A 23583-nucleotide genomic window follows, 5' to 3' on the forward strand; every position below is an offset into this window, starting at 1 on the left:
TCAATAATTTACATTACATTTCCTCTATTTATGGAACAAAGTTTGTGGGTGAAGTTCCCCTGTAAAGGCTGCTGAAGCCCCAAGTTGCAGGTGAATGTACCATCCGTACATTGATGTTTATTCTCAGGGGCATCCAGCTCTATGTATATATATATATATATATGTGCCCCATTTTATATTCCAGGTGTCGGCTCTGCTGGACTGGGGGAGTTTAGCTCCTGAGGCACTGAATAAAAAATAAAAAGACCACTTTGGTTCCCACCAGCTTCTCCTGGTTCTGAACTGCCCAGTAATGTTCTATAGAAACATCTATTGTTTATCCAGTAACCCTACGGCTCAGCAGAGAACAGCCCATGCACCTGCACCAATACTAGCCCTGGATCTGCTCACCAGTTTTAACCTTGGGCAATGGACTTATTTGGGTCAGAGAAGGGCAAACACTGAGCATGAAACACCAACAGAGACAGGGGGTCCAGAGGTTAGATCACCTTTAAATTAACTGTTAGTGAGACATACTGTAGATCTCCAGTTTGGCATTTCAGAAGCTGTCTGGTAGCTAGGGTATCATTTAACAGGTATGTTAATCTGCTATATTAAAGGGATACTGTCATGGGAAAAAAAATTCAAAACGCATCAGTTAATAGTGCTGCTCCAGCAGAATTCTGCACTGTAATCCGTTTCTCAAAAGAGCAACCAGATTTTTTATATTTAATTTTGAAATCTGACATGGGGCTAGAAATATTGTCAATGTCCCAGCTGCCCCCAGTCATGTGACTTGAGCTCTGATAAACTTCAGTCACTCCTTACTGCTGTACTGCAAATTGGAGTGATATCAACCCCCTGCCCAGCATTCTAACAACAGAACAATGGGAAGGTAACCAGATAGCAGCTCCCTAACACTAGATAACAGCTGCCTGGTAGATCTAAGAACAGCATTTATAGCAAAATCCAGGTCCCATTGAGACACAGTCAGTTACATTGAGTAGGAGAAACAACAGTCTGTCAGAAAGCAGTTCCATCCTAAAGTGCTGGCTCTTTCTGAAATCACATGACCAGGCAAAATGACCTGAGATGCACCTACACACCAATATTACAACTAAATACACTTGCTGGTTCAGGAATGAAATTTTATATTGTAGAGTGAATTATTTGCAGTGTAAACAGTGTCATTTAGAAACAAAAACTACATCATAAAAATCATGACAGAATCCCTTTACTCTAATAGTCAAAACTAGCACTGCAGAGAATAGCAAGAGGCAGGTAGATATTGCAATCACAATGAGCAAACAATTTTTAAAAGCAGATTTGCAATGAATGTACATTAAATAATTATATTCTTTTAAATTAGGCACAAATATTTTGAGTGGAGATCTCATGTAATATCTGCTAGAACTTGATGTACTGGTGGGGCTGAGATCCCAACATTCTCATCTAAAAGCAGAGACAATCCTGAGAGATAACTCTCTTGCCTCTCCACGGAACATTCTGTGCACAGGGAGTAAAAATAATCCCACGGTTAAATCTGTCCCAGCAACATGGGATATGGCGGGAGCAGAGAGGGGGGCATTCTGCACTGTCAGCCCATACAGTCCATGGAAACACCCACGGAATGGCCCAGAAATATTGTCACTTGACTGGAACTTCAGGATCCCTGTAACACCCCAAAAAGCTAAAGCTGCTCAGTGGGGTTGGCAACCACCATGTGTGGCAGTTTCACTCCCTGTCCTCATCAACATTGTCTCACATTGGCTAAAATGTGTGCAGTGGCAGATTGATGCCATACAGTCATTGATGGTACTGGCATTAGCCTTAAGCTGGCCATAGACGTGCAGATTTACCTTCATATCTGAGCCATCTCCCGACCTACCACTAACCATTCAGATCAAATAAAATAGTAAAAGAACAAATCAGACGATGTTCTGTCCCTATAGAATCAGGAAAGAAGGCTCACACCCTCAAAATTAGAATGCGGGTTGCTAATCCATAGGAGGCTCCCCATAAGGGTCTCCAAAAAATAACATCCAAAAAGTCAGACGGGTTGCACACCCAATTGAAAAAATTTAATTTATTACAAAAGGAAACATGAACAAAAGATACAAAACATTACTTAATGAGCCCAGCGCGTTTCGACCAAAAGGGTCTTCCCCACAAGTTAAATATACTATTGGTGGTCAGGGGTCCCATAGAAAATTAAGGGAAAAAAAAACTGGTGACAAGGCCCCCCCCCCTTTACAAATTAGAAAAATGGTGGTCAGGGGCCCCATAGAATTTTTTTTTTAATTTTGGTGGCCAGGGGCCCATACAGGATTAAAATAAAGCATTGGTGGGGTTTAATTAAAAAAAATTGGTGTTCAGTGGAACTTACCTCAGGTTCTTCTTCCTTGCCCTCGGTGATGGCAGCTTCTTCGGTTTTCTTCAACGAAAGGCTTCGGCTCTTCGGCTTGCACACTCTTAAAATGGCTAATCCGAAAGTGCGACACAGCTGGGCCCCCCTTTAACCTTAAATTCTGCCGGGCCCGGGAAGACTGTGCCCCCCTGATGGCGGCCCTGTTATTCCCACACCATGGGAGCCATCCCGCCATTATTGTGCCATTTTGGCTCCGTGAGATCAGACTCTTTAGTTGTTCTGTGCTACAAAAACTGGATTTAACCCTTCCAATTCCTGTTACAAAATAAAGAACAGGCAGCCAGACTGGCACAGATCACCAGGGATTCCCGTTGCAGGATTCTGTTGCATTTTAATGAAGTTGTGGAGCATTGGGTGGAATGTATGTTGGCAGTTACAGAGTGAAAAAATTGGCGGAATGTATGTTAGGGGAAAGTGGGCATTGGCAAGAATGATTAGTTGCAGAGGAGGCACAGCAGGATAGGGAATGTGTTTGTGGATTGGCAGTGGCATCACTATAAAAAAGGGATATTCCAGGAGGACACAAAGCCTATGACATTATTGATTTCCCTGGATATTATCTAGTCCCCCATCCCTGCTGAGTCATTTCCCTCTCCAATCAGTTCTTCCTGTGGAAATCCCATTCAGTCTTTCCTGAGAACATTCTGCTTCAGGGACATATTTTTCTGTTTATGTTTTCAGACTCCTGGGGTTGGAAAGTTCTGCAAAATTTTTGCAACCAGAAGAATCTCACTCACTGTAAGTCTATGGGGGCAGCACAATGGCAGGAACTGACTGATGGCATTTTTGGGTATGGAAGGGAGTTATACATTGGATGCCTACAGCAGAATAATGCGGCACACATTGCCAGGCATCGCCGTGTAAAAACAGCGTAAAAATTGCGTAATTTTTTTTAATGCACTTTGTTTGAGCAACTTCCTCCAGAACTTACTTACAAAGCTCTGAAGTGTAAAATAACGGCGGCAAATCTGGCATTCGCAAAATCACATGGCGTAAGATAAAACACAGAAAAAATTGCACTTACACATCATTTTACACCGTTTTTTTTAAGTGAATTTAATTTTACAGAGCATAGTAAATAGGCCCCAATGTGTTCCCAAGGGGCAGTGGAAGAGGGTGCCAATGGGATATGAGCAAAGGCAGGGAAGAAAGAAGAGGAATGAAAATGTCGAGGTTTAGTCCCAGTTACAGCATTTAAGCCTTTTGTTTTAATGACATTGGATGCCTACAGCAGAATAATGCTTTACTCATTATAGTCAATAAAGGCAAAGCTAACCCTTGTTGCAAGCAGGATTCATTGTCTTTCCATGTAAGTTTCATACATGAGGATAATATGTAGGTCAGGGATGAGCTGTATGATGTTTCAAGGATCACTTTGTCCTGTTCATGGATTAACTGACCTCCAATTCACTTAATGCTACTGGGAAGTCACACTCTCAAGCTGCTGCTTAACCACAAAACCCTACATTTATCTGCAACCTTAAATGGAAGGTCCATTTGGGATGGAATCAAGGGCTATTTCAGCAGCTAGGCAGACCTGACAGGGAACTGCAGCTTACCTTTCCCTATGTGAAAGCAAAGTTCTCATAGGCTACCCACGTCCTACTGAGCTTCTCGGAAAGCCTTTAAAGGAGAACTAAAGCCTAGCAGCAGAATTTAATAATCAGCCCTGTAGTATCAGCTTATATTACAACCTCATTTTCTGCTGGATAATTAGTGACGAGCCCTAAGCTTAACTTCTCAACAGCTGCTCAGAGCCCACTGAGCTTGTGAGTGTCACAGACACTTTCCAAGATGGTGACCCCCTGTGACAAGTCCTGGATCATTGCTGCTATTGACAAGATGAAACTTTAGCCTCGTGCAATAAGTTCAGTATGTAAAATATGTCATTTTTAACCTTATTCATTTTTAGGGTTTAGTTCTCCTTTAAGACCCAACTACCACAGGAGACCAGAAAGAATGTATGGGGGCACAAATTAAGGGTCCTTATATCATATCTCATCACTGGGGATAACAAGTGCTATTCCAGATGGACTCTGCACAAACATATTTGCACTAACCTTGTAACTTATAGCAACCAAAAAATAGTTACTCCTCCCTTGTGGTTAAGGGCTCTTGCACACGGGAGTTACCCGTTTTATGTGTTTGAAGTGTGTTAATTTACAGGTTTCAGTGCGAAAAAATGCTTACACTAATTGATTCCGTTATATTCTGCCAGGCTGTGCTCATGAGCGTTTGGAGTTGCGTTTTACTCCTTTAGCGTTTGAGTGCGTTTGTTTAAATGCGACATACTGCATTTTCTTGCTCTTCATGCACGTTCAGCTATCAATAGAATAAAGGGTTGCGTTTGAAATGGGGAAAAATGCGCTTAGCTGCACCAAAAAAAATGTTTAAACGCAACATATGTGTTTTCTTTACGCTCATCGTGCGTTTGAAAAACACAGAAGCAAACATCTGTATGTAAGAGCCCTAAACGCAATATATGAGTTTTTTGGAGCTCAGACTGCGTTTGTAAAACCCAGAAGCAAACGCTCGTAAGAGCCCTAAAACAATTAGCCCAGTTGCAGGGCAAGAGCAAACGTTGATTCCTATCAACATAGATCAAGGGCCAGTGTCAGGGCACAGCAAGACCCCAGCCCAGCATCTTAGGGTAACTACAAATTGGCACAACAAACCCCAGGCACCATCAGAACGGAACATTCTCATTAGCCTGGAACATGCATTTCATTATCATTTCCTATAATAACAGCATGGAGGCACCGAGGGAGCAAAGTCCTCATCCTCATGATATTGTGCCGTGGCGGCATGCCACTGTTTCCAACATTACGTTGGGTCATTAGAAGGTAAATGGGAAATATTATATATTATTTGCCAGCTGGTGAAAAAGGTCAGGGTGTGTCTGAGTGCATTTGTGTATGTGCAGAGGGAGAGGGGAGTGGATGGAACATTCTTTGCTTTATATGCAATCAAGGGAGACATATTTGAGCATACTGGGTATTGAAATATTCAGGTACAGAAGTTCTTCACTTACCCATGTAGCTCAGCTGATACATCCACCCAACAAGTTCTTGTTGCATTGAGCAACGACTGGTGCAGAGCAGAAAAGATTCCCTTTCTGCTACAGGTATGGGATCTGTTATCCAGAATCTTCGAGATCTGGGGCTTTTAGGATAATGGATCCTTCCATAATTCGAATCTTACGTCTACTAGAAAATCATGTAAACATTAAATAAACCCAATAGGCTGGTTTTGCTTCCAATAAGAATTCATTGTATCTTACTTATTGGATAAAATATAGTCTATGGAAGATGGCCTTTCCGTAATTCTGAGCTTTTTGGATAACAGATTCCATATCTGTACTTTGTTCCATGTGCAATTTATCACCAAAATCCAAGAGTGAAGTTATTTTTCTTGTGAAAAGCCACGTCTGGTAGTGGAATAAACTGAATTAAATGTGGAAATGAAAATGTGCTGTTTGCTTCAGAAACACTACTATTGTTTATATAAATAAGCTGCTGTGTAGCCATGGGGGCAGCCATTCAAGCACAGGATACACAGTAGATAACAGATAAGTACTACTATAGTTTATATAAATAAGCTGCTGTGTAGCCATGGGGGCAGCCATTCAAAGGAGAAAAGGCTCAGGTTACACAGCAGATAAGCTCTGTAGAACATAATGGTGTTATCTGTTATCCGCTATTTAACCTGTGCCATATAGCCTTTTTCAATTTCTGCCATTGCTACACAGCAGCTTGTTTATATAAACTATATTAGTACTTATCTGTTATCTACTGTGTATGCTGTGCTTGAATGGCTGCCCCATGGCTACACAGCAGCTTGTTTATATAAACTATAGTACTTATCTGTTATCTACTGTGTATCCTGTGCTTGAATGGCTGCCCCCATGGCTACACAGCAGTTGTTTATATAAACAATAGTAGTACTTATATGTTATCTACTGTGTATCCTGTGCTTGAATGACTGCCCCCATGGCTACACAGCAGCTTGTTTATATAAACTATAGTAGTACTTATCTGTTATCTACTGTGTATCCTGTGCTTGAATGGCTGCCCCCATGGCTACACAGCAGTTGTTTATATAAACAATAGTAGTACTTATCTGTTATCTACTGTGTATCCTGTGCTTGAATGGCTGCCCCCATGGCTACAAATCAGCTTGTTTATATAAACTATAGTAGTGTTTCTGAAGAAAACTGGTCAGCTTTATCAGTGCAGGGCAACAGCAGATGATATTTTCATTACTTTAAAACATTCATTTTTTGGTGTTACTGTTCCTTTAATATCCCATCATCAGGAGCCCATGGGAGCCCCAGCCCATACCCCCCCCCCCTCCCCATTGTGGGAGCTCATGAGCCTGTTCAGGACTCTCCAGGCAGCAGGACATGGATACGGATCTGCAGTGAGAAACAGTCATTGGGCTGGAAAATACACAAAGCCGAGTGGCTGGAGACGGTGACAACAGGGTAAAATTCTTGGCATTCTGTTGTGATGGAGCAGGAGGGGGGCGGTAATTGCACCTAAAAGCCTTGCATGTAATTTGTAAGACCCACATTAGTAACATGTCAAACCCCATTATGTAATTGTGAAGTCAGTGGAGCAACTCCTAACAGCTAGTGCAAATCTGGATTCTCACAGTGCCTTGTATATACTTTTCCTGCCAGCCAGGGTAGAGTCCTGCAGCGGGTCGGGTACCTGTGGGTTACCCGCAAGAACCTGCGATACCATGCGGGTTGCAGGTAGACGTTTCGGGAGCGGGTATAGACGTGGTTCGGCAGTTCTCCGGGTTTGTGGGTCGCGGGTCTTCTCAATAGCGAGTTTTACTCCTTTCTTTCTGATCACGCTGGGACAACTAGACCCAGAAGTCACAGTAGTCGCTCCTCTTAAAGGCAACTGCCTGCAGTTTATTCTGTTACACAGTCTTTGGTAACCAGCACACAAAGAAATCAAAACAAGGAAAAATAAACCCTTGCACCAGAGCGCTGGCTAAACACAGTTGGCAGCCTAACTACAGTTGGGTGGCTTTCCCAACACCAACTTAACAGCAAAAGAACCAAAATATATAACACAATCACCGGTAACCAGTACCTTTCCTGTGCAGCTCCTGCTCATCATTCCTACCATGAATGGGGGACAAATGAGGGGCTGGTGCCGCAAAGGACTGGATCAGCCAATCCACTGGCCTCTGCCCACTCCTGTGCCTTCACTCACAGGCGCTGCATTGGTGTGGGCAAAGAAACTTGGAGAGGATTTTGGCAGGTAAAATGCATGCACGTGCCTTTCCCCTCCAAATTCAGCTCTGTATGTTTGCACCCAGTCTAAAGCACTGCCTGTCCCCCCAAAATCCACTCTTTGTGTCTGCACCCAAACTGATGCAGTGCCCGTGAAGGTATGCTATACTAAGGGGCCCATTTACTTAGCTCGAGTGAAGGAATAGAATAAAAAAAACTTTGAATTTCGAATGATTTTTTTGGCTACTTCAACCATGGAATTGGCTACTTCGACTACGACTTCGAATCGAACGATTCAAACTACAAAACTTTCGACTATTCGACCATTCGATAGTCGAAGTACTGTCTCTTTAAAAAAAACTTCGACCCCCTACGTCGCCACCTAAAACCTACCAAGATGCCATGTTAGCTACTTCGACCTCCGAAACGAATGATTCGAACTAAAAATCGTTTGACTATTCGACCATTCGATAGTCGAAGTACTGTCTCTTTAAAAAAAAACTTCGACCCCCTACTTCTCCACCTACGACTTCAAATCAAACTAAAAATCGTTCGACTATTCGACCATTCGATAGTCAAAGTACTGTCTCCTTAAAAAAAAAATCGACCCCCTACTTTGCCACCTAAAACCTACCGAGGTGCCATGTTAGCCTATGGGGAAGGTCCCCATAGTCTTTCTATCAATTTTTTGGTCGAAGAAAAATCGTTCGATCGATGGATTAAAATCCTTCGAATTGAACAATTCGAAGGATTTAATCGTTCGATCGAACGATTTGCGGTAAATCCTTTGACTTCGATATTCGAAGTCGAAGGATTTACATTCGGCAGTCGAATATCGAGGGTTAATTAACCCTCGATATTCGACCCTATGTAAATCTGCCCCTAAATAAACTGATTGGAAGCTCTGGATCTGCCTGGACTGACTGAGCCTCACAGAAAGGTTTTGGGTTCGATCCTGAGCCAGGCCAATAAGCTATTGGAACAGAGAACACTAGGTTCATCCTATAGAGCACATGGCAATTCTTGGGCATTCCACCCACCAAAATCCCCCAACAGCTTTGTCATTAATGGGAACTATGTATATACATAAGCAATAGTGACTTTAACCCCACCCTCCCCAGAAAGGCCATTCTAGAGCTGGGGAGCTCTCCCATACTTCCTTTGCCAAAAGGTTGTTTTGTGCTGTAATCCCCTCTCACATTGCACCCTTTTATTTCAGATTAATGGGTGCCTAGCATATACAATGGCAGAAGGGGGGATGTCCCATTGAGGACAGAGGTCCCTGGTGATGAGTGTTACCTACACATACATCATGTCAGTGTAAACCTGCAGCCCCCATCCACCACCGCCAACCCAGCCCCCATCCAAGCAAGCAGGTAGCACATTTGAAGTTGGAAGCAAATTGGAACAGGAAACTACTGCTTTGGGTACAGAATACAAGGGGTGGTACCTGCCCCAAATGGAGTAACCTGATTGCCTACCCCTCATTCCCTTATGTTCCCTTCCATGGCAGAAGGTTCCCTGGACCTGCCACCTTTCCACTGATTAGCAAATACAGAGCAGAAGAGTAAGCAAAGTCCCATTACTAGGGATGAGAGAATTCTTTCACCAAGTTTCGCAGTGGAAATGACGCCTATATACTCCAATGGGAGAAAAAAATGTTGAGCGGCAAAAAAAAAAATGATGCTCGTCAAAAAAAGTTTGTTGCTCATACACTGTAAAGGAGACATATAGGATAAATGAAAAAAATTATAATTTTGTAGCCAATTCTAAGTAATATAAGGTGTTGCTTTTACATGGTGCTAAAAATTAATATTATCTTTAAAAATAGCCCCTTTATTAGAGTTCCCTATAGATGTTCTCTGGTCCCTGTCTGTGTTTCAAACGAGGGGTGGGCGTGTCCTAACGGTCCCTGCCAGAAGCACAGTAGGAGGGGACAGCCAATCACAGCCCTGCAGTCACACAAGCACAGACAGGCTTCAGTTCCCTATCAGGTCCTGCTAGCTGCTGATTGGTTCCTGTCCTACAGTGCAGTGAGCTGAGTGCACAGCCTGGGAATTCAGGGAGCAGGAAGTGGAAGAGAAGGGAGGGATTATTAGGGGTTTTGCATAAATATTTAATAAATCAACCTGAAATACAACTTTTTTAAGCACAATTCTTCTATATCTAAATTAGTATAATGCACTGGTACATTCTTGTTTTTTTTTTTTTTTACACAAAATGTCTCCTTTAATGCATTTCGCCAAATTTTCCAGAATTTTTGGCAAAAGCGAAACCGGTCAAATTCGCCCATACTGCTGCAGAGAGTCCTGCTGAGGTGGAACAGACTGTTCTGTGCCTGAAACACAGTGCAACATTGTAACAGTGGAGCAATAACTCAAGAAAACAGAAATGACCGGCACCTCCCAGGGCTCATCACTGTTACAGTTCAGCATGATACAGGCCAGGGCATTCTATGACAATGACTTGTTTAAGCACAATTCTTCTCTATCTAAATGAGTATAATGTACTGGTACATTCTTATTTTTTACACAAAATGTCTTCTTTAAAGTAACTTTTTCTTCAAGTACTGAAAGGATATTAGCACAGGAGTCAGTTTTACTTTGAGATGCAATATTTACTGTGTTAATAACAAGGGTTAAACATTGCAGTGTTAATGTTACACTATGGGGGGCAAGTGCAAGACTCTCTGTCAGTCACATACACAAGCTAAAGCAATAAATGATTGGTGCAGGACTGTATAAGGGGCAGACTCATTGGAATTGACCATTTACAGGCAGAACCATGGCACAATAATATACATCTGGTTAGTATCTTAAACCTCTTTATTTCACTAATAATAACATTCATAGAAGGAAAAAAGCAGTTTTTGGGAACATCAGGACAACATTTTGATGTTAAATCTGGGAAAACATACTCAAAATGGAAATGCATTATATAACTTGGTGGGACCACAAATAAAAAATGTAAAATGCAGAAAAATTTAAAATCGAGCTTTCACTGTAGTTACATGGAAGGGAGGAGGGTTAATGTTACTGTTTTTTCTTCTGACTCAGAGTTGGCACAATCCTCACTCAGTATTGGCAGTGGCACGTTAATTGGCACCAGATGGAACGGTGGGAGTTTGGCACCCGAGTGTTCTGTTTTTAATGTAAAAAAGTGCTTTATGGGAGAAAGTGACTCTCAACTCTTCTCCATAATCCTTCTCTTGCACTGCTTTCTGCCACGTCTGTATTGGCATAGTACAAGAGAAAGCTGTCACCTACTAGACAACCACAACTCTAAGAAGCCCCTGTTTTCAGCAATAAATGGTACCATCCATGAAATACAGCACTCTCAAACTACCTCCTGCTCCCAGCATATTAGCAGTGGGGCAAGAGGGCAAATCTAACCTGCCAGTCGGTGGGGTATCTCTTCCCACGTCTTGGATAGTAGGTGCCGCTGCCTAGTACTGCCCAGATCCGATTAGAAAGGAGGAGGAATCACGTTCTAGGGGAGAGCAGAGCAAAAAGGTTTAAAGAGTTGGTTCACCTTTAAATTAACTTTTAGTATGTAGAGAGTGCTATTCTGAGACAATTTGCAATGGTTTTTACCTTTAATTATTTGTGGTTTTTGAGTTAATTAGCTTTTTATTCAGCAGCTCTCCAGTATGCCATTTCAGCCATCTGGTTGCTAGGGTACAATTTACCCTATCAACCATGCATTGATTTGAATAAGAGACTGGACTATGAATGGGAGAGGGGCTGAATAGAAACATGAGTAATAAAAAGGAGCAATGGCAACTATTACTATTATTGTAGCCTTACAGAGCATTTGTTTTTTTTAGATGGGGTCATTGACCTCCATTTGGAAGCTGGAAAGCGTCAGAAGTAATAGGCAAAATAATTTAAAAACTATAAAAAATAAATGAAGACCAATTGTAAAGTAGTTTAGAATTGGTCATTCTATAACATACAAAAAGTTAACTTAAAGGTGAACCAACCCTTGTAATTTAATGAGAGGGAGAATAGTAACCTAAGTGACCTGCTTGGCTGCCCCTGCCCTGGGGACCAGGAGGGAGAGAGTGGAGACCCGAAGTAACGAAAGGAGACGAAATTGAAGTCCTGAAGCCATGAGTTCAGTTCTACTGAACACCAATGTGTTTTTTTATTTTTTTTTAATCCCATGGCCACCAAAGTTTTTTTTTAAAAAAATTTTCTTTGGGGCCCCAATTTTTTTTTAACTTATAGGGGGGCCCTGGTCCCCAATAGCTTTTTATAACTTATGTGTGTGAGGGGGGGGTTACCTTTTTTAACGCTGATGTCTGTGTGGTCTTTTAAATGTGGTGTGGAGTGGGCGGGATGGGCAGGGCACAGGGGGTCCTGAAAATTTTTTTTCACGGGCCTGTGATTTCTAACGGCGGCCCTGCCATACACAAAATATACTGTATAATCTCTCTGCCCTGGCAGTGTTCATACACGGTCTATATAATATTCCTGCCCTGGCACAGTGTTCATACAGTCTATATAATATCTCTGCCCTGTCACAGTCTTCATACACAGTCTATATAATATTCCTGCCCTGGCACAATGTTCATACACAGTCTATATAATATTCCTGCCCTGGCACAATGTTCATACACAGTCTATATAATATTCCTGCCCTGGCACAGTGTTCATACACAGTCTATATAATATTCCTGCCCTGGCACAATGTTCATACACAGTCTATATAATATTCCTGCCCTGGCACAATGTTCATACACAGTCTATATAATATTCCTGCCCTGGCACAGTGTTCATACACAGTCTATATAATATTCCTGCCCTGGCACAGTGTTCATACACAGTCTATATAATATTTCTGCCCTGGCACAGTGTTCATACACAGTCTATATAATATTTCTGCCCTGGCACAGTGTTCATACACAGTCTATATAATATTTCTGCCCTGGCACAGTGTTCATACACGGTCTATATAATATTCCTGCCCTGGCACAGTGTTCATACAGTCTATATAATATCTCTGCCCTGTCACAGTCTTCATACACAGTCTATATAATATTCCTGCCCTGGCACAATGTTCATACACAGTCTATATAATATTCCTGCCCTGGCACAATGTTCATACACAGTCTATATAATATTCCTGCCCTGGCACAGTGTTCATACACAGTCTATATAATATTCCTGCCCTGGCACAGTGTTCATACACAGTCTATATAATATTTCTGCCCTGGCACAGTGTTCATACACAGTCTATATAATATTTCTGCCCTGGCACAGTGTTCATACACAGTCTATATAATATTTCTGCCCTGGCACAGTGTTCATACACAGTCTATATAATATTTCTGCTCTGGCACAGTGTTCATACACAGTCTATATAATATTTCTGCCCTGGCACAGTGTTCATACACAGTCTATATAATATTTCTGCCCTGGCACAGTGTTCATACACAGTCTATATAATATTTCTGCCCTGGCACAGTGTTCATACACAGTCTATATAATATTTCTGCCCTGGCACAATGTTCATACACAGTCTATATAATATTTCTGCCCTGGCACAGTGTTCATACACAGTCTATATAATATTTCTGCCCTGGCACAGTGTTCATACACAGTCTATATAATATTTCTGCCCTGGCACAATGTTCATACACAGTCTATATAATATTTCTGCCCTGGCACAGTGTTCATACACAGTCTATATAATATTTCTGCCCTGGCACAATGTTCATACACAGTCTATATAATAGATCTGCTCTGGCACAGTGTTCATACACAGTCTATATAATATTTCTGTCCTGGCACAATGTTCATACACAGCCTATATAATATTTCTGCCCTGGCACAGTGTTCATACACAGTCTATATAATATTTCTGTCCTGGCACAATGTTCATACACAGTCTATATAATATTTCTGCCCTGGCACAATGTTCATACACAGTCTATATAATATTTCTGCCCTGGCACAGTGTTCATACACAGTCTATATAATATTTCTGCCCTGGCACAGTGTTCATACACAGTCTATATAATATTTCTGCCCTGGCACAGTGTTCATACACAGTCTATATAATATTTCTGCCCTGGCAGTGTTCATACACAGTCTATATAATATTTCTGCCCTGGCACAATGTTCATACACAGCCTATATAATATTTCTGCTCTGGCACAGTGTTCATACACAGTCTATATAATAGATCTGCTCTGGCACAGTGTTCATACACAGTCTATATAATAGATCTGCTCTGGCACAGTGTTCATACACAGTCTATATAATATTTCTGTCCTGGCACAATGTTCATACACAGCCTATATAATATTTCTGCCCTGGCACAGTGTTCATACACAGTCTATATCATATTTCTGCCCTGGCACAGTGTTCATACACAGTCTATATAATAGATCTGCCCTGGCACAGTGTTCATACACAGTCTATATAATATTTCTGCCCTGGCACAGTGTTCATACACAGTCTATATAATATTCCTGCCCTGGCACAGTGTTCATACACAGTCTATATAATATTTCTGTCCTGGCACAATGTTCATACACAGCCTATATAATATTTCTGCCCTGGCACAGTGTTCATACACAGTCTATATAATATTTCTGCCCTGGCACAGTGTTCATACACAGTCTATATAATAGATCTGCCCTGGCACAGTGTTCATACACAGTCTATATAATATTTCTGCCCTGGCACAGTGTTCATACACAGTCTATATAATATTCCTGCCCTGGCACAGTGTTCATACACAGTCTATATAATATTTATGCCCTGGCACAGTGTTCATACACAGTCTATATAATATTTATGCCCTGGCACAGTGTTCATACACAGTCTATATAATATTTCTGTCCTGGCACAATGTTCATACACAGTCTATATAATATTCCTGCCCTGGCACAGTGTTCATACACAGTCTATATAATATTCCTGCCCTGGCACAGTGTTCATACACAGTCTATATAATATTTATGCCCTGGCACAGTGTTCATACACAGTCTATATAATATTTCTGTCCTGGCACAATGTTCATACACAGTCTATATAATATTTTTACCCTGGCACAGTGTTCATACACAGTCTATATAATATTCCTGCCCTGACACAGTGTTCATACACAGTCTATATAATATTTATGCCCTGGCACAGTGTTCATACACAGTCTATATAATATTTATGCCCAGGCACAGTGTTCATACACAGTCTATATAATATTTCTGTCCTGGCACAATGTTCATACACAGTCTATATAATATTTTTACCCTGGCACAGTGTTCATACACAGTCTATATAATATTCCTGCCCTGACACAGTGTTCATACACAGTCTATATAATATTTTTACCCTGGCACAGTGTTCATACACAGTCTATATAATATTTCTGCCCTGGCACAGTGTTCATACACAGTCTATATAATATTTCTGCCCTGGCACAGTGTTCATACACAGTCTATATAATAGATCTGCCCTGGCACAGTGTTCATACACAGTCTATATAATATTTCTGCCCTGGCACAATGTTCATACACAATCTATATAATATTTTTACCCTGGCACAGTGTTCATACACAGTCTATATAATATTCCTGCCCTGGCACAGTGTTCATACACAGTCTATATAATAGATCTGCCCTGGCACATTGGTGCATAAAACCCAAGCATAGTCTATAGAGGGCATATAGCACATACACAGTCAATACAATATTCCGTTAGGAGAAATACCAGGCATCAGCCCATAGATAAAACAGGAGACTTACCAGCACAATACAGACTGGAAAGTTCCTGCTCGCTGGAATGAACTAAGCTGATCTCTGCCACGAGTGTGTGTTTTCCCTATTAGTCTCCGCCCCTTTCCTCTCTCTCTCACTCATTGGCTGCTCGGTCACCTTCTCCCGCCACCTGCTTCTCTCCCTCCCACCATAGCACGTGGTATAGGTTCCTAGTGGCGACCCATAGCCGGATTTGGCGGGATGTTCGGGTGTAACGGTACCGAGTGGGTCACACACAGTTCAGATTCCGGGGGACAGTGTGAGGGGAGCAGTGACCTGTGTGTATAAAGCTGCAGTGCCCGGGGGTATTAGTTACTTTATTCCCAGCACTCACCCTCTAACTAGGGATTGTACAAACAATCTGTGTCCCTTCTCTGTACAACCAAACTGTAAATCACATTATTGCCCAGTGGAATTTGGAAATGACTTTGTGTTTCTGCTCAGCTTCTCTGAAGTGAAACCTGTGGTTCCTCCGCTCATTGACCCCAGTGACAGAAACTTCACGTGAGCTGGGATATTCCAGGGGAAAGGACAAGTGGGGTTTTTTTTTAGAGGTAGTTTGGAACTGAAATATTTATGTGGTTGCTAAGGTCCCATTTACCCTAGCAACCAGGCAATGTGACAGATTAGTGGATGAACAGGGGACCTCCTGGATTGTGACAATAAAAACCCAAGTGAGTGGGTGACATTTTCAGTTTTAGGGCAGATTCGTTCAGACTAATCTTCTCTTCTTCGAGGGCGACTAATCTCCCCGAACTGCCTTCGCCGGCGGGATGGCACTCAGAATGCCTCAAAAGGAAACTTTGGGCGACTTCGGAAATCGGCGATTTTCATCCTATCGGGCGGGAAGGCAGTTCGGGGAGATTAGTCGCCCCGAAGAAGAGGAGATTTGTCGCCGTGCGAATATCTCTGCCCTTAAAAGAGAAAGAATAGAAAAGCAAATGGTGTCACGTGCATTCATGGAAACCCGATCACAGGCCCGAATTTCTGTTTGGCCGCCAGTTACGCTTACAGAGTTGGAAGGCGCTGGTTCTTATAGAGAATGTGGCTGCCGCCCCTAAAATCTTACCGCCTGGGCCTTTGTGGCCTCACCACAAATCTGGGTCTGTTTGGCAGTTACTATAATCCCTTAAATCATGTCTGATAATGGGCCCCAGCTCTAAGGGCCCCACAATGATACAGAATTAGATTGTACAAAGGGCCCAGGCTACATTTGAGGGAATATTTTAGGGAAATGAAAGGGAGGCACAGACCAAATGTTGCTAAACTTCAACAATATGTACATTCAGGTTCAGTACCATAGAGGAATGTGTTGGTGGCCAACTGGCCATGTATAAAGGCAGATAAGTGCTTGTGACCAACCCAAGGAGTAACCAGCATGCACCTGGGCACAGACACTGCATTGGGCACAGGCTGATAAGGAGCTGCTTATTGGACAGATTTTCTGTCGGATTTTCTGGCTAATTCCAGTGCAGACCACCGAAACTTCCAAATAGGATAGGGACCTCGCCCATTGACTGATATACAACCTCAGCAGGTCTGAGATCCCTGTCCTGGGCAGATAAGCTTCAGCATAATCCCAGGCAATTGGCAAAGGCTGATATGCCCTATTTGCTCATGTGCAAATGGAAATGATACTAAAAAGAAACTTAAAAATCATTTTTATTCTGTATTTTTTTGTGGGGTTGTCTGAGGGATTTAGATTATTAGCGTCTTTCTCTTATTGTTATTATATTGTCAGTATATTAGAGGAACCAGCCAGACAACACTGCGGATTCAACGTTTCCGTGTTTTGCTGATCTATGCGGTGTCATAGGCAGTCTGGCAACATGGAGAATGGAAAGGCCACAGCCCTGCCTGGAAGGGGTTAAAGGGGATCACAGGACTGATAAACTTTAAATAGAAAAAGCTGTTTCCTTACGAGGGGTATCTGCCCCGGATCCAACACAAGGAACTATGTGTAAGTCAATGTTCTGTATAGGGAGGTAGATAATCACGTGTATAGATCAGGGCAGAGGCCTCAAGCCAAGGAAGTTACAGTACAGGATACTAAACTACCAATACAGATCTCCTGTGGGGGCTGCAGTATGTGTTTGCATGTACAATAGTTCTATTCAAAGAAAATCAGAGCTCCTTTAGAAAGTGTTAAGTGCTATATACAGTCTTCTGCTGGTGCAACCCCAATGTGCAGAGCAGTGCCAGGTCACATGGGCACTTGGTGTTGCCATCAGGAAAGAAGGAGATTAAAGCATTAAGTATACCATAAAGAAGAGCTGCTGTACGTGCAAATGTATACATCAACTCCATGCACTCTATTAGAGGGAGCAAGGTAACCTTATAATGAACATAAGACCAGGAAACAGAGCCTTCACTGAGAGGAAGAATGGGACTGAAAAGCTCCACAGTAACTAATCAAGTGGGGAGACTAAATACAGTAACTAAAAAAGGACCCTCTCATGCAGTTTGTGAGATCATTGAGGGGGTTGTTGCTGTCACGGCGAGGTCCCTCCGAGATGTTAATGTTGCTTTAAGAGAAAAGCTTATTGATAACACGTACATGTAGAAATGAATATGATTGGACACTTCTAGGCTGACCGGGGGAGTGGGGTTTTATACCCTTTTACTGGAGTGACATTGAGAATGAGGCCCCTGCACTGAGCCCCAGAGTTTACTAATGAAACCTTGAAAATTGGTTTTGTCCCTTGGGGGAGTTAACAGGACAGTATTTGGGAGTGTGATAGAAGCAGTTATGTATTTCTAACATGTATCCTTTTATTTAGCTAAAGATTCACAAGCAAACCTTTGTATGTCTCCAAAAATACTACATACTGGTGTCAGGGATATCTTGGAATTGTTATCTCACAAAAACACCCCCAGGTACTATACCTGCCTGTTCCATGGTTCCAAGTAACCAATATGGTCCAAGAAGTTAATGAACATGCTATAAAGGTAAGAAGACATATGGTATTATAAGGTCCAGTATGGTATAAGGAGGGGTTAACATCGATTTCCCGGACTTACAAGCTATTTTAAGTGACCGCTTAAGTAACTTTGAAGTTATTAAAGGAACAGTAAAGTTGTACATCAAATGAACCATGTATGCAATATATGATTACAAGATGATTCTGGAAAATCCTAATAATTTCCATTTGCAGAATTAGCTTTTTGCAGCAGCGCCATTTTCTTCTATGGTGCACGGATAGATTATGCACTGGTGTATATTGCCAGTCTGGGGGGCACAAATGTTTTAGAGCTCACAATTTATAATGTGACCCATTCCTGCATCGACCGCTAATCAAGTGTTAAATTAATTCTTTGAATTGTTGGCGACCAACTTTGTGCTCCTGGCTGCCGCCCCGAGAGAGCTTGGCACATATTCATCCCCAGCCTGTTTGATTTGGAACAGCTTCTTTTCTCTGCTTATAAACACCACATGCGAGTATTAGGCGTGTGACTCACATCACTGATTATTTGTAATATCGGAGAGCAGTGTCATTTCATAATAATAATATTTATATTTAAAAGCAACATGCACTGCTGGGGAGCTGACCAAGAACAGCAACTCCCCAGCAGCTGAAAACTTAATCCTGTTATAGGATCCGCTGGGATCAGACACAATTGCTGCCTCTAAGATATTTTGTATCACTGGGTATCTACATTGTATCACTGTCACCCCTTCCTCTGACAAGCCAAACAGAAATGGCCCCCTATTCCCCATTGCTGTGCATTACGATAAGTTCCTGCTTTTCACAAGCAACAAAGAAATTAACGGTAAGGGCACAAGCGAAGATTCAGGGAAATTTAGTTGCCCAGCGACAAATCGCCTCTTCTTCCAGCGACTAATCTCCCCAAAAAGCCTTCCCATGGCTAAAATCGAAAATCACTGAAGTTGCTGAAACTTCGTGCTACTTCGGAAAACGAAGCACTCTGAATGCCATCCCACCGGTGATTTAGATTCTAGCCAGCGGGGAGGCTTTTCAGGGAAATTAGTCGCCTGAAGAAGAGGGGATTTATCGCCGGGCGACTACAACGCCCCAAATCTTTGCATGTGTCTCTGCCCTACAGGTTAACATAGGGGCAACTGTCACAGATCCATATGGTGATGCTTAAGCCTCACATGGATCAAGGTCATTTTAATAACAAAAATAAACTGGGCACTGCATTGTGGCCCCTCTTAAAACTGTGCCCCCTCTCATAATTGTGGCCCCATCATAAACACCCCCCCCATAACTGTGGCCCCACTTCATAACTGCAGCCCCCTCTCTTAACTATGCCCCCCCCCCTATAGGCCCCAAATAAGTCACAGATGAAACTCTATCAGGAGCTTGAAGGAAATCAGTAAGAACCACTTGTAATCTGGATTTCTATCTTTCCTAATCAGTAACCATTTCATCACCGGAGGCCAGCAAAGCAGGGAGACACTGAGGGTTACAGTCTGCTAGCGATCTCGTGGCAACTGGAAACATTTACTGATGGATCTCAGTACAGATCATGTTTTTGTCACCCTGGCCCTGTAACTGATTCATTGCCCCTTCTGCCTAGTTCCACTCACTTTTCTTTTCACTTCCCGATTGTTCAGATCTGGAGTCTGTAATTCCCCCAAATCTTCTACAGCTTCCCTTTACTCTGTACAGATTAGTAGTAGCTTCTTAAAACCACCCCATGATTTTGCCAAACTTATAGCTCATTTGTCAATAGGACTGAATAAGTCCTGTCTGCTGAGTTCTTTACTTATTGTCATGTTGCACAGTGTTAAAAAATATTGCGCCATTTAAAAAATTTTGTTCCAAAAATACCAATTGTCTTCAATGTATTTTTGCAATTGAACATTTGGCTAGCGAAACAGGTCAGATTTGCCCATCAGTACTCCTGACCACCAGCTGTAGAGTCTGCTTACCTTATTGTAATACCTTTGAAGAGTAAATAAGGAGCAAATGCCTGACCACATTAGCAGCATCATAGAGGCCTCTTGATGGGGGGCAACATGGAAATAGCAATTCTCAGATAGTTCTACTATTTAAATAAGGAATTTTCACCCTGTAGCCCTCTTGGGGTAGGGTTGCCACCTGGCCGGCATTTTAAAACCATTTAAAAATGATGGTTGATCCGAATGTTAATGAAAAAAGATAAATATATAGGAAGGACGGTATTTTTTTTCTGGAAAAGGTGGCAACCCTACTTGGGGGGGGGGCTTGAAGTAATATTTAAAAATAGCTGGAGGGCTGCAGGTCATTTATCTATGCTTTATGTACATTTTCCATCCTTTCTGTGGGCCCATCATTCTTGCATTGACAGAAGAAGCCTCCAAGAATGAAGGAATTAATGGTGGGGAGAAAAGAAGATTTTACTGTCGTTACCAATTACTGTAAGGGCAATATCGGGTCACTTCGTAAAAACAAAGCTCCATGTTTTACAATTTTTACCATTTACATTATTACTGGTGGGGAAACATTTGGAGGAGATTAGTCACCTGCAGAGGGGCAAGTCGTCTCCTCAAGTGCCATTGCCCTAAAGAGCTTTTCACAATGAGAGCCTGAAATATGAGGAATTTCAGGTCAGTAGAGATGGCAGATAAAGATGAGGATGCTTGTCTAGTAAGACATAATCAACAGAGTATCTGGAATGTTCATTAGGGGAAGAATCCAACTGCTGGGATAAGGAATTCACCTTGGAGGGGTTAAGCATTGTTCTGGGCCATCAGGATAAAAAATCATTAGGTCAGTGGTTTAACCCTTATCCAATCCAATAATGTTAGGAATTGTAGACAGAAGTGTAATGTAGCCTTTGTGCCGTTCTTGCTGGAAGACAGATGGTGGAGAATGCGGGTCCCTCCTGCAGAAGTGTTTTTGTGGGAGAGGGTTCATAATTTTTCTGCAGTTAAGAATTGCATTTAGAAGTGCAGTATTCATGAGAGGCAGCAGGATGATGAACGTAAGCTAAACTGTGCCTGTGCCCTCCTTGTGCTTCAGTCTGCCCTTTGCATCAGCTTTGGCATAAGGTGTATTCTCCAGCCAGACTGTGACTATGAAGTGCTATCTGAATAAGCACTAAGGGAACGCTCCTGTTCCCCTTCATCTTTATTACTTCCCATTTATTGTGGGGCTGGATTTATTAAGGGGGAGCAAAGAATGATGTGAGAGCATAGTAACAACAGAGTCCACACTCCCTGTCCTGTTACCAGCCTCTAGGGACAAGAATGGGTACCCTCCCCATGTTGTTAAAATTACTACTCACAGCAATTCCCACCAGATTTATAGAACAATAAATGGTAGGGATGAACGGCAGCGGGCCTAGGGGTGCTCGCTATGTAAATCCAGCCCTGGATCTAAAGGTGGTCATAGACGTAGCCAGTCCGACGCTGCTGTTATCTACTGTGTATTCTGTGCTTGAATGGCTGCCCCCATGGCTACACAGCAGCTTGTTTATATAAACTATAGTAGTACTTATCTGTTATCTACTGTGTATCCTGTGCTTGAATGGCTGCCCCCATGGCTACACAGCAGCTTGTTTATATAAACTATAGTAGTACTTATCTGTTATCTACTGTGTATCCTGTGCTTGAATGGCTGCCCCCATGACTACACAGCAGCTTGTTTATATAAACTATAGTAGTACTTATCTGTTATCTACTGTGTATCCTGTGCTTGAATGGCTGCCCCCATGGCTACACAGCAGCTTGTTTATATAAACTATAATAGTACTTATCTGTTATCTACTGTGTATTCTGTGCTTGAATGGCTGCCCTCATGGCTACACAGCAGCTTGTTTATATAAACTATAGTAGTACTTATCTGTTATCTACTGTGTATCCTGTGCTTGAATGGCTGCCCCCATGGCTACACAGCAGCTTGATTATATAAACTACAGTAATAATTCTCAAGCAAATATTTAGTACATTATATTGTCGTTCCTTTAAAACACTTTGATTTTTTGGTGTTACTGTTCAAAGGGCAATTTCAGGTTAATTAGCAAACTGTTATAGCACATTGCACATTGCAATAAAATTCCCAGAAATGTGTTCAAACTTTCATAACCTGCCACATTTTGTAAAACGGACATAGTAATTTGGGGATGTGGACATAAAGAGGGCATGGTAAGACGTTTTCTGATTTACGGCACAGCTTTCTGTCCCCCTGTTTTTCAAATGTTGGGAGGTATGGGTGATAATTGGTGACTTTGTGGTCGCTGCCCTGACAGTACCAGTTGTAAGCAGAACTTATACCAGCTTGTGTCACCTTAAGAAAATATGATTATTTATTGTGCATCACTTTTTTTGCTTCTGGGCCAATATCCTAATGGACTTGTTTTAACTGTTATCCCCATTTACACAAAGACTTTCAAAGAGGTAGAATTTCCTGAGACCAACGGAGCAACAAAGTTCAACCTTCCCACCCCCAGTATCAGACATCAATAAAAATAGTTTACATTGTTTAAGCCCCCTTTAAACAATCAAACATTAGTCTGGGCTCCCTTAGTTGATAATGGAGATATAGAAACCATTGTTATATCAAATATACTTGTAGTTTCACCCAAATCTCACTGTAATCTCACTGTTATAGTTATTGAGCAGTTAAACCGAACTCTTTAAAATACAGTATAGTAGAAATTTGGTTTACATTTCTCCCTCTGTTCTATTCTTGCTGCCTCCTGTCCCAGGCTGTGCAGTGTGCAGGGGAACAGACAGCACTCAGCAAACTGCACTGTAGGATAGGAACCAATCTACAGCCAGGCTAATGTAATAGGGAACTCAAGCCTGTCTTTCTTTGTCTGACTGTAGAGCTGTGATTGGCTATCCCTCTCCTACTGTGCTTCTGGCAGGCACCATTAGAATTAACCCACTCCTTGTTTGAAACAGGGACCAGAGAGGATTTATGGGGAGCTCCAATAAAGGGGCCATTTTCAAACCAATAATTTTTAGCCTAAAATGAAACTAGTACCAGATATTATTCAATATTGCCTACAAGATTGGGGAACTCCTGTAATGGACCCATTGTGTCAGATATCCATTTGGACTCCCCAACCACCCAGTTCTACCAGCGCCGGATTTCTTTTCTGGCCGCCCCTAGGCCGCGCGGTCCAACCAGGCGGCCGCGCGGTCCTAGGCGCAGCTGGTGTAATTGAACGGGGACGCGAACGTCCCCATAATGCGGCTGGGCGGCA

At 42.2% G+C, this 23583-nt stretch overlaps 1 protein-coding gene across 3 annotated transcripts in view; it reads right to left on the reverse strand.

Moving 5' to 3' along the window:
* slc29a1.S (solute carrier family 29 member 1 (Augustine blood group) S homeolog) overlaps positions 1-15461 on the reverse strand; it is a 29356-nt gene extending 13895 nt beyond the window's left edge. Inside the window, exons 1-2 of one of the 3 annotated variants that reach the window (XM_018264283.2) lie at positions 15412-15461; positions 11048-11144 (exon numbers count right to left, since the gene is read on the reverse strand). The gene's annotated coding sequence lies outside the window, so the exon portion shown is untranslated. 3 annotated transcript variants of the gene reach the window in all.
* Positions 15462-23583: the final 8122 nt, after the last annotated feature.

Source organism: Xenopus laevis, chromosome 5S, assembly GCF_017654675.1.
Source record: "Xenopus laevis strain J_2021 chromosome 5S, Xenopus_laevis_v10.1, whole genome shotgun sequence".
NCBI classification, from domain to species: domain Eukaryota; kingdom Metazoa; phylum Chordata; class Amphibia; order Anura; family Pipidae; genus Xenopus; species Xenopus laevis.